This window comes from Meriones unguiculatus, chromosome 3 (assembly GCF_030254825.1).
Source record: "Meriones unguiculatus strain TT.TT164.6M chromosome 3, Bangor_MerUng_6.1, whole genome shotgun sequence".
Classification (NCBI taxonomy): Eukaryota; Metazoa; Chordata; class Mammalia; order Rodentia; family Muridae; genus Meriones; species Meriones unguiculatus.
In genome coordinates, this window is record NC_083351.1 from 38,765,311 (window position 1) to 38,777,305 (window position 11,995).

The window sequence follows — 11,995 nt, forward strand, 5'->3', positions numbered from 1 at the left end:
ATTTACTTGAACTCTAAACAATTTTTTTGTCTTTGTTATTTGTTTATTTGTTTGTTTGGTTGGTTGGTTTTTTTTTTTGAGACAGGGTTTCTCTTTGTAGCCTTAGCTGTCCTAGACTGGCTTTGAAGACCAGGCTGGCCTTGAACTCATAGAGATTTCTCTACCTCTACCTCTGAAACTGGACAAATTTGACACTGGGCATGGCTCGAGCATTTAAGACCTCAGAGCCCCACCTCCATAGTGACACACCTCCTCTTCTTAGAGGTGGCCTCTTAGGCCACACCTCCTAATAGTTCCATTCCTATGGCCAAGCATTCAAACACATGAATCTAAGAGGTCCAAATCACACATCATCCAAGCAACTCAAAGTAAAAAGCCCTGTTGTAATAGCATGAGAGGTTACCTCATAGACCACCACACACAATGAACTTGGTCGCTCCCCAAAGGAAAAGCAATCAGAAAGTGTTTCTGGAAAAGGCTTCCCTTGTGGTTTAAAAGCAGGAGCACGGTGAAAATAAACAGAAAAATTGATAGTCAACAAATTAGCTAAAATCAAATGCTTCATTTTCCTCCACTCTGCATATTCATGGCTCATTTGGTAAAGGTCTCTAAGAACCTACTGATATGGAAGCCATCTAATATAATTTTTTTTTTTAATATCTGGAAAAGCCACACTGGTAGGAAAGGGGGATCAGGGACAGAGTAGCACTTTGTCTGGAAGAAGCAAGCACAGGCTATTTCAGATATGAACAGGTCATCCCCACTGGTAAGAGCTTGGAGAACTAGTCAGAAATAAAAAGGATGACTTTGGAGAGACAAGTATGATTATCCAAGTAATGAGCAGAGACAAGTGTGGTGGCACTGGCCTGTAATCCAACTACTCAGGAAACTGAGGCAGGAAAACGACAAGGTTAAAACCAGATTGAGCAGTTTAAGAAGAACCCGCCTCATATTTATCATATATATGTATAATTTTTTATTTATTACGATTTATTCACTTTGTATCCCAACTGTAGCCCCCCTTAGTCATTCCCTCCCAATTCCACCTTCCCTCTTTCCCTCATCTCCTCTCATGTCCCTTCCCATGCCCACAGATAGTAGGGGACCTCCTCCCCTTCCGTCTGACCCTAGCCTATCAGGTCTCATCAGGATTGTCTTTCATAGTCTTCCTCTGTGGCCTGGTAAGGCTGCTCCTCCCTCAAGGGGAGGTGATCAAAGAGCCAGCCACTGAGTTCATGTCAGAGACAGCCCCTGATCCCCTTACTAGGATGCCCATTTGGAGACTGAGCTGCCACGGCCTACCTCTGTGCAGGGGTTCTAGGTTATCTCCACGAACAGTCCTTGGTGCCTCATATTTATCTTAAAAAGAGTCTGGGAATGTGAGCTCATTCCAACATGAGTCTGGGAGGATGCTTGCCTTACATGTGCAAAGGCCTGGGTTTGAGTCACAGTGTAGAAAAACAATGGACTGAGAGCACTTTCTGTGACTCACATCAGTGAGGAACTGGCTTCCTAGTTCTCAAATGGCAGGAATTGTACCTAAACTCAACTTCCAACAGGCTGGTGCCTGAGCCCATCAAAAGGAGGCATTGACTCTGAGTCTTTTTAATTTTAAATCCCTGACGGTTTGTTCTTAACCTGGAGGGTCACTCTCCCTGTCACTCATAACAATGGAGCAGCAGGCCCTCACTGTCAGAAAGCAATAGTAGCTCAAATACAGCTCTTCACAGAAAGTCATGAACCTGCTGTCTGTTTACCCATGCTATCCAGGCCACACAGTGACAATTGCAGGTGTCTACCCTGAGTGCCTTGACTCACATCTTAGGGCAATTCAGATAGTTCATGTATCATGTATTTTACATTCTGTGCCTCTCTACTCATGTTTTAAAGGAAGCATTAGTTTTTATTTGTATTTCTTTGAAATAGTCACATCTATAGAGACATATGATTGACAGATTTCAAGATTTCAGTGGGAACTGTGTGGTAATTGCATACAGTGCTCATAGAAAGTAAACACTTTATTGAGATATGTCTGTAAATCAAAGCACACACTATAAATCAATGCCATTCTTCATAATTAAGACGTGGATTGTAATTAATAGTAAATCTATTAAATTGTTGGGACTGGGGATGTAGTTCAGTGGCAGAGTGCCTGCCTAAATCGCACAAGGCCCTTGGTTTAATCCCCAGCACTGCAAATAAAAGGGAAGGAAGGAGGGAAGGAAGGAAGGAAGGAAGGAAGGAAGGAAGGAAGGAAGGAAGGAAGGAAGAAAAGAAGGGATGTGCATGGACTGATACTCGGATGCCTGGAATACCATGTCCCGCGCCTACAACTCTGCAGTGGGACCAAGCCAACATGTGACCGGGATCTGTGCCTTGGGACGCCTTGCATATGGCGTTTTCCCACCAACGAAGGCAGCTGGTGTCCAGTGGAGCCGAAGTCTGGCAGCATGGAGGGCTTGGGAATATTTCTCCTGGGCTGCTGTGCACAGCTCCGAGGACCAGATTGAGCCAGGGGATCTGGCCTATCCCATCTGAGCTGTGACCTCCTGAGAGCAGGCCAATAAATCGCCGCTGGGACACACAAAGAAACAAAAAGAATTATGCAGGAGTATTTAATGCAATTGGATACCCAAAATAGAAAAATTTATCCCCGAAGTCAAGGTCTGATGGCTGAATTTGCATACCCAGATACTTAACCATTAAAGGACTCCTTATGCTTTAGAGTACCCCATGAGGCTTTTGTGGTTTCAAGCTGGTAGGTCCTCCACAGGCTTATGATTTAGAGGTGTGTTACAGCTGGCGCTATTTTGAGGAACTTGAGTAACACTTAGGAAGTGTAGCCTGGCTCTACGGCGGCTCTTCTGCACCCTGATAAGAGGGGCCAGGAGAACTCAGTGAGGATGTTGCAAGAAGGTGGAGGTCTGCAGTCTGCAAGAGGGCGCTCACCAAAACCTGCTGTGCTGTCTGACTCCATGAAAACAAAAACCTTAAAATTAGGAAAGGCTGGCAAGGAGGTGGAGAAATGAGGTCGAGTATATCGTTGGTAGCATGTAAAATGGTTTAGTCACTATGGAAGACAGCATAGTTCTTCAAAATATTAAAAATAGAATTTAACATGTGAGCCAACAATTTCCTTTTTATATTTTGGTATATATACCTAATATATACACATGTATATATTTGAAATCTGTTTTCCCTGACATATATGATATATTAGATTATATTTATATACATATATAACATGTTATTCAAATATATACATGTATTTGAAATCAGGGTTATACAAGAGAAATTTGTATAGTTAGGCTCACAGCAGCAACATTTACTATAGTAAGAGGATTTAACCAATGTAAATGTTCATTGATGGCTGAAAGGTTAAAGAAAATATGGTCTGTACATACACTGGAATGCTGTTCAGCCTTTGAAAGTAATGATATTTTGGTATGTACTATAACATGGATAAGCCTTGATGACATTATGTTAAATGAAGTAAATCGGTCACAAAAAGACAATTGCTCAATTACTATATAATTCCACAGTGGGAAATCAAATTTATCAAGACAGGAAGTTGAATGGTGTTGCTAGGAAATGGGAGAGTTATTGTTGCTAGGAAGTGAGAAGTTATTGTTGTGAACCACTTTTTTTGTTTATTGCTTAAGCAATTTTTTATTCTTACTATGTGAGTCAATTTCCTATTAAAGTATGTACTTTCAGTTCCGCAAGATGGAGCATCCAGAAAACTAGGCACATTACTCCTAGTAGTTTTCATTACTGAACCACAGATTTAAGAGTTAAGATGAAACCGGCCATCACAGTGCATGCCTTTAATCCCAGCACTTGGGAGGCAGAGGAAGGCAGATCTCTGTTAGTTCTAGGCCAGCCTGGTTTACAAAGCAAGCCTAGGACAGCCAGGGCTATTACACAGAGAAACTCGGTCTTTAAAAAAAACAAGAACAAACAAAAAAGTTAAGATGCTATATTCATGTGAATTTGAAAACAATTTTAGAGTTTTAGTTTTAATTGAGATGCTGGGAAGATGGATCAGCCAGGAAAATGTTTTCTGCTATATTAGCATGAGGACATAGATGTAAACTACAGAACCTATCACATATGGTATATGCTCACTTAGAAGTGGATATTAGCCATATAATATAGGATAAACACTAAAATCTATGGTCATAAAGAAGCTAAAAAACAAGGAGAACCCTAGGGAAGATGCTTAATTCTCATTCAGAAGGGCAAACAGGATAGACATTGGAAGAAGGAGAAGACAAAGAACAGGACAGAAGCTTCCCATGAGGACCTCTGAAGACTCTACCCACCAGGGTATCGAAGCAGAAGCTGAGACTCATTAGCCAAACTTTAGAAAGAGTGCCAGAATCCTTATGGAAGAAGAGGGAGATAGAAAGACATGGAGGGGATAGGAACTCCACAAGGAGACCAACAGAGCCAAAATACCTGGGCCCAGGGGGCCCTGCAGAGACTGATACTTCAACCAAGGACCATGCATGGAGAGGACCTAGACCCCCTGTTCAGAGGAAACCCACAGACTGCTAAGTTTCCAAGTGGGCTCCCTAGTAAGGGGTACAGGGGATGTCTCTGACATGAACTCAGTGGCTGCTCTTTGATCACCTCCTCTGGAGCATGTGTGTGTGTGTGTGTGTGTGTGTGTGTGTGTGTGTGCAGCCTTGCCAGGCTACAGTGGAAGATGATGCAGCCAGTCCTGATGAGTCCTGATAGGCTAGGGTCAAATAGAAGGGGAGGAGGACCTCCCCTATTAGGGGACTAGGGGAGGGGCATAGGAGGAGAAGAGAGAGTGTAGGTGGAACTGGGAGGAGATGAGGGAGGAGACTACAGAGGGAATACAAAGTGAATAAATTGTAGTAAATAAATTAATTAATTAAATTCAATTAAAAAAAATTCCAGGCATGGAAGACTGCAACTGTGACCCCAGTGCTGGCAAGGCAGAGGCAGGAGGATCACTGGCAAAGTCTAGCCAGTCACTGAGCTTCAGAGCTAATGAAAGACTATATTGCAAAACGAGAAGGTGGAAAAGGGTCAAGAAGACACCCAACAGTGACGTTTGGCTTCCATGTGCACGAATGCATACACACATGCACTCACACACATACTGAATAAAAAAAATAAGGATTTTAATTGAAAATACAATGAAGTCCAATGAAAGAGACTAAGTGCAAGAGAAAATGACCACAAAAAACATCTCACAGACCTTGGTTAGCCATCTCCCATTTTTTAATCACTCATTTATGTGCCTTATATATTTGATTTGATTAAAATGACATTTTGAATGAATAGCTTATTTTTAATTTTTTTACATGGATTTAGATTGTAAGCCTTTTCTAAATTGGTACTCTTTTTTACTTTATTAATTATAGTTTTGGAATGTTCTGCCATATGGGAAAGTAAAAGCTTTCCTTGTGAATTACTGAAGAGAAGAAAATTACAGGGAAAAAAAAAATGAATGGAGGCACCATCTATAGACTCCAGAGTTTCACCTGCTAGAGGAGTCTGCTATTCCAAGGTGTCCATTATTCTTTAGGAACACAGTCAGCAATGCAAACAGTATAGTCCAAAAACAAAAACTTAGCTATGCCTACTCTTTATGCCTCCACAATCAGCTTGTATGAAAAAATAAAGCTGCCTGAAGATAAACATAAACAAATAAAAAACAAAGCAAACCAAACTGTGTTGTTATAATCAATAATGAAAATCCCAACCATTCTATTTTACCAATAAAGACTCAGGAACCAGATACTGGGGTGAAAACCTGCTAGCTCAGAGAGGCAGAGAAAGCACCCAGTTGACCTTCCGTCTCAGTTCAAATCCGAATGGAAAAAACAAAACAAAACAAAAAAACCCCAAAAGGCTCATTAGCTCAGATAACAGCCCAGAAGGAAAAGGCCAAAACCCCCAAGGCCAAAAGCTTGCTAGCTCAAAGCCCAAAAAGCCAGGGAGCTGAGGAGCTGAAGCCAAAGCTAAAGCCAGAGTTTAAGTTAAAAAGCCCTTTCTACTTCTCCACTCTGTCTTAAATACTCCTCAACTCAAAGTCCCTCCTACTCTTTAATCCCTGTCAGCTGGTTTTTTGCTCTTCCTTTTGACCTAGGGTTAACCTTATTAAATTTGGTGTACAGAAAGCTCTTGGATTAAAGCTGTGTGCTAGAGCAGGCTGAACACACCATAACCACCTGAAACAAGAAACAGAAAGTCCTTGGATTAAGGCATGTGATAGGACTCAACCACACCAAAGAAGAAACAAAGTTTTACAGTTACAATTTTGAGTTCACAATGGGATCAAATATTCTACAATACAACAGGCTTAAATCCTGTGACTTTGCCTACAGCCTACCTTACGGTCAGTTTAAATAACTTCCCTTAACCACTAAATATAACTCCTGGTTTCACTCTTTCCAGGCACTGGGATCCCTTCCCTTCTACTGGGATCCAGAAGGGTGGGAGGGCTGGATGATCATCATATGTGTATTCAATGCTTGCTGAAATTTACTTCCTTGGATAAATTTAAAAATATGGCACATTTGGGGCTGGACAGATTGTAGACATAAGGTTATTGTGTAATTCAAATGCTGATTTCTGTACCTTCCATATCTGGTTGCAAGCCTTGTTCTGAGACTCTTCTGTCTCAATGTTGTATATACACTGTGCCCCAATTGTGCCCTGATAGTCCAATAAATCAGCTTACAGTCAATTGCTGAGCAGGGGAAAGAACAAGGCTGGACTTCCTACCTGTCAGGGGAGACAGAGTTAAAGGAAGAAGGGGATTGAGCCATGGGAGAGGTCCAAGTGACATCAGGAGAGGGAGCTGGAGCAGGGAAAGCTACAATATACAAGTACCTCTCCACTGTACTCTGGGGAAAAAAAGCAGATTAGAGAGTTAAGAATAGAGTAATAACTGCTCAATTCTTGTGCTGTGAAGCTGGTTATTATAATAGAGTCTTGATTATTTGTATGATAACTGGATTAAGGGAAAAACTGAGAAACAAACACAGTTTTATAAAAATAACATTAACAAGAGATGGCTAAGCATTGGCTGTTTTTCCAGAGGACACAGTTTCAATTTCCAGCACCCACATGATGGCTCACAACTGTCTGTAACTCAGGTTACAGGTGACCTGATGCCCTCTTTTGGCCTCCAGAGGCACTATGTGCATGTGGTACACATGCATGTACATGCAGAACATTAATACACATAAAAATAAATAAATCTTTATGTATATATTACATGTACTAAAGAAATGAAAGATGACAAAAAGAAAAAGAGAAACAAGAGCTTACTTTGTGCTAAGTCATACGGGAGCGCATAATTTCAATTATTGTTTCCTACATAATTCTTAACTTTGTTTATTATAATGCTTGTTTTCTTGGTTTGGGAACATTTATCTATTCATTGTCTGAGGATTACAGATGACAGTTACTCAGCAATTTTGCAACATGTTAATAGCTGCTCTAACTTTACAGCTCTTGTAAGGAACTCCAGCAATGCACGAGGCGGGTTAGGCTCCCCCATCAGGAAAATGATACACTGACCCACGTCTTTTTTTTGAGACAGGCTGAGGCTCAGCCAAAGCTCATCCTGACTCCAAAGTCACAATCTCTTGCCTCCGTATGCTACATGTTGGAATTACTGTCTTCTACCACACCCAGCTCACTGTATTTCTTTTTAAGGATCATATAAAAAATAAATGGTGATTCTGGCAGAAATATTTCATAGGCATGATGGACCTATATTTTTTTCATGCTTGTTTTCTGAGCTCACAATCCTCCCTAGCATAGTTACCTAGCAATTCTTTCAAAAATCATATATAAGAGATATATAAATTGTGTATAAGGATATTAAACACAGTGTTGTGGAATTCTTATACATGGTTATAGCAGACTTTCTTGGACCTACAGAGGTTTAATAAAGACACAGAGACTTGTTAATATTTATAAAAACTTAGGCCTTTGGCTGGGCAGACTATCAGCCAGCTCATAAATTCACCCAAATAACTCTGGTCTACGTTCCCCACCCTGCCAGGTCTTTATGACTTTGCACATGTTCATGTCCATCTGCCTCCCTGTCCGAATGTCTGATTCTTCTCCCTGAGACTCTCTCTCAGCCCAGAAGCCCTGTCTTCCCTTTCCTGCCTAGATGCTGGCCATCAGCTCGTTATTAAGTCAATCAACAGATCGTGAAGGAAATGTTTACAAAATATGATGCTGGTGTTGAGCGGTAAGGACAACAATACCAAAGTCCAGCCAGTACTCAGCTCTCTGCCAGTACGGCCATCAACAATTGCACATACAGCGCACAAAACGTTACCCCAGCACACGAAATAAATAACATGGTCAGGAATACCGCCGCATCATCACACACAACTGCCTGCTTGTGTGGTTATGTTAACTGTATTTGAAAACTATTTAATTCTTTCATCACAGGATTCTTGTAGAGAGTGTATTAATGAGTAAAATGGTTGCCCTTCTTTGAAATTTACATGTCAATTAGGCACTATCTGGGGTGCACTAATGTATCTGTAGCCTTTTTTTTCTTATAATTAAATATTTACCATAATGGAATTTCAAATCTAGCTTGATGAAAGCACCATTGCTAAGTGTTGGCTCTTCATGACAATAATTTTACGGTAGCTCCCTCTTTAGGCTGTTAATAGCTGCATTAGCACATTCTAAGATTCCGATAGCCTGGGCTCCCTCTGGTTTCTCTTGGGAAACACACAATAGACATTTTCACTTAGAACCTCCATTAACTCAATACTTTACAGTGATTTTACATCATCCCCATTATTTCAAGTCCCTTGCATTTTGAATAAACATGTGCAAGATGGAAAGACTGCAACCTATCTTTAATGTATAGGTGTTTGATCTTCACAAAGTAGTTATATGTGCTATGTTTACAATATCTGATATTCATGCATATCAAATATTGTATTACTATTATTTGAATGTCTATCATAATTAGTGAATTAAAATAACGTTGAAAGTGATTTCCAAAGGTGAAAAAAGTATTCAACAATCATTTTTTTCTAATTAATATTTTTTCTTTTTTTAATTTTTAAGTTATGAGCTGTGTGTGTGTGTGTGTGTGTGTGTGTGTGTGTGTGTGTGTGTCTGGTGTCTGGGTGTGTGTTTGTGATAGGGTCTTATGAATGCAAGGCTAGGCTTGAATTTACTATGTAGCCAAAGATGACTCTAAACTTCTTGTCCTCCTACCTATACCTGTAAAGTATTGGGATTACAGGCATAGTCCATGACGTCTGATTTATATGATCCTGAAGACAAAACCCAAGGCTTTGTGCACGCAAGGCAAGCACTCTACCAAGTGAACTATATCCCAGGCCCCTCTTCTCATCTAATGTTGTCTCTCAGCCGGCCTTGCTCCTTGGCTGCTTTCTCTAGGGTGATGAACATTTGGCAGAAGAATTTTATTCCCAGCCAGACTGATGAATCACAAGTAATCCACAGCCTTATTAAACAGTTGATTCACTTAAAAGTCAAAGTGTCTCGTCTCATTGCGTAGACACTATAATAAAGTATAAACGACTTTACTCAATTGGGGGGAATAAGTAGCGTTGTAATTTGTATCAGATGATCCCCAAAAGCTCAGGTATGGAAGATGTGGTTCCCAATGTAGCAGTGTTTAGAGTTGGAATGTGGGAGGTGGTTGGGTCATGAGGGCTCTCTTCTTCAGCGGTTAACTCTTCAATGATGGAACTGTAGATTAATGACTATTGGGTGGTGATAGATAGTCTAGAAGATAGATAGTCATGGAGGAGTGTGCCCCTGAAGGATGCGTTTTGTTCCAGGCTCTTCCTCCTTCGTTCTTTCCAGATGCTGTGAGGTGCCCTATCCTCTCTTCCCCATCTGAGTCACCATGGGCCCAGGAATGATGACCCTACTTGCCGTGGACTGACCCCCATTTGACCCTAACCTAAAATAAGCCTTCCTCCTTTAAACTGATTTGCTCAGATATTCTGTCACAGTAGTCAAAGCTGACACAACCAGTTCTGGGATCAAACCAGACATGTTTGATAACAAGAAAATGATAATCACACTGTTACCATTACCATCCACTGTCAACTTGACTCACCTGGGAAGAAAGACTCTCAATTGAGGAATTTCTGCCTTTGCATTGGCTGGTAGGTACATCTGTGAGACATTCTCTCTCTTGCTTTCTTTTTTTTTTTTTTTTTTTTTTTTCTAGTCAGGGTTTCTCTGTGTAGCCTTGGCTGTCCTGGGCTTGCTTTGTAGGCCAGGCTGGCCTTGAACTCACAGAGATCCACCTGCCTCTGCCTCCCTGAGTGCTGGGATTACAGGCATGCACCACTGAGCCCGGCTGATGGGACATTTTCTTTGAAGTAAGAGAGCTGAGTATACTGTAGTTGGTGCCATTCCTGGCCAGGTTGCCCTGCGTGTATAAGAAATGTAGCTGAGCAAGCCAGAAGGAGCAAGCTCATTAACCAGCATTCCTCCATGCTTTCCCTTCAGTTCCTGCTTCTTGCTGCCACTTGAGTTCCTTGATTATGGACTCTGACCTGTAAGATGTAATAAACACTTTCTTCCCCAAATAGCTTTTGTCCAGTGTTTTATCACAGTGACAGAAAGCAAACCAGTCACACACTGATGAAGACTACTGCTTTGAGATCCTTGAATGAGAATCACGGAAGCTCATCAGCCACCATCACCAAGAACTCAAGAACTTAATCTGTACTAGGCATTTGTCTTAGTTACTTTTTGTTTGCTGTGACAAAACACCGTGACAAAGGCAGCTTAGAAAAGAAAGCTTTTAATTTGGAGGCTCATGGTTCCAGAGGGTTTACTCCATGACCACTGTGGCGGATAGCATGGCAGCAGGCAAGCAGACATGGTGCTGGAGCAGGAGCTGAGAGGTTACCTCTAATCTACAGGCAGAGAAAGACACACACACACACACACACACACACACACACACACACGCAGACAGACAGAGACAGACAGGCAGAGGTTGCTCACTGGGAATGGCATGGTGTTTTGAAACCTCAAAGCCCACACCCACTGATACCTTCTCCAATACCTCTTGATGCTTCTGGAAGAATTCCACCAACTGAGGACCAACCATTCAAGCACATGAGCCCATGGAATCCATTCTCATTCAAACCATCACAGCACCATCTAAGTGCTTGATAAAATCAACATTTTGTTCTTTTGTCGAAACAAGATCTTCCTATGTAGTCCAAGCTGGTCTGTAATTCACAGTCCTCCCACGTCCTGGGATTATAGGCTGGCACCACCATACCTAGCTCAAGTTATTTGATTCTTAGAAAATATTGTGGAAGCTACTCTCACTTTCTCTCTCTCCCTCTCTCCCTCCCTCCCTCCCTCTCCACCCCCTCTCTTTCAAGGCAGGGCTCTGTGTGTGCCTTGGCTATCCTAGACTCATTTTGCAGACCAGGTTAGCCTCAGACTCACAGAGATCCACCTGCCTCTGCCTCCCTGAGTGCTGGGGTTACAGGCATGTGCCACTGCATCTGGATTATTTATTATTACTCTTATTATAACCCTATGGATTTGGAAGCAGAGGTTAAAGTTATCTAATTTGTGAGTGGGGGAGAGTGAGAATTTCATCTGAGTTCACTTGGCTTTGAGCCTGTGTTCTTAACTGCATCATGCTACGGTCTCCAACTGTAGTGGTCTTGCTCATGGCTTCTCTCCCGGACAGGGGAATGTGAGTAGCACTCATCTGTAGAAATCACAGTTAAAACTGTTGCATCTTTCCCCAGGCAGCCATGTAACCACCAGGTAGAATAACTGGTGCTACATTGCCACAGCTTGAACATTGCTGAGCGTCAGACTGTAGGTTTGTTAAAGGCTCTTTAGACTTTGATAGTTTCCACTTAGTTGAAATATAAAAATATTTAGGATCAGAATCATACAAGGGACTTACAAACTTTGAAGCTCTGTGATGAAGTCTGGGACCTCCAAA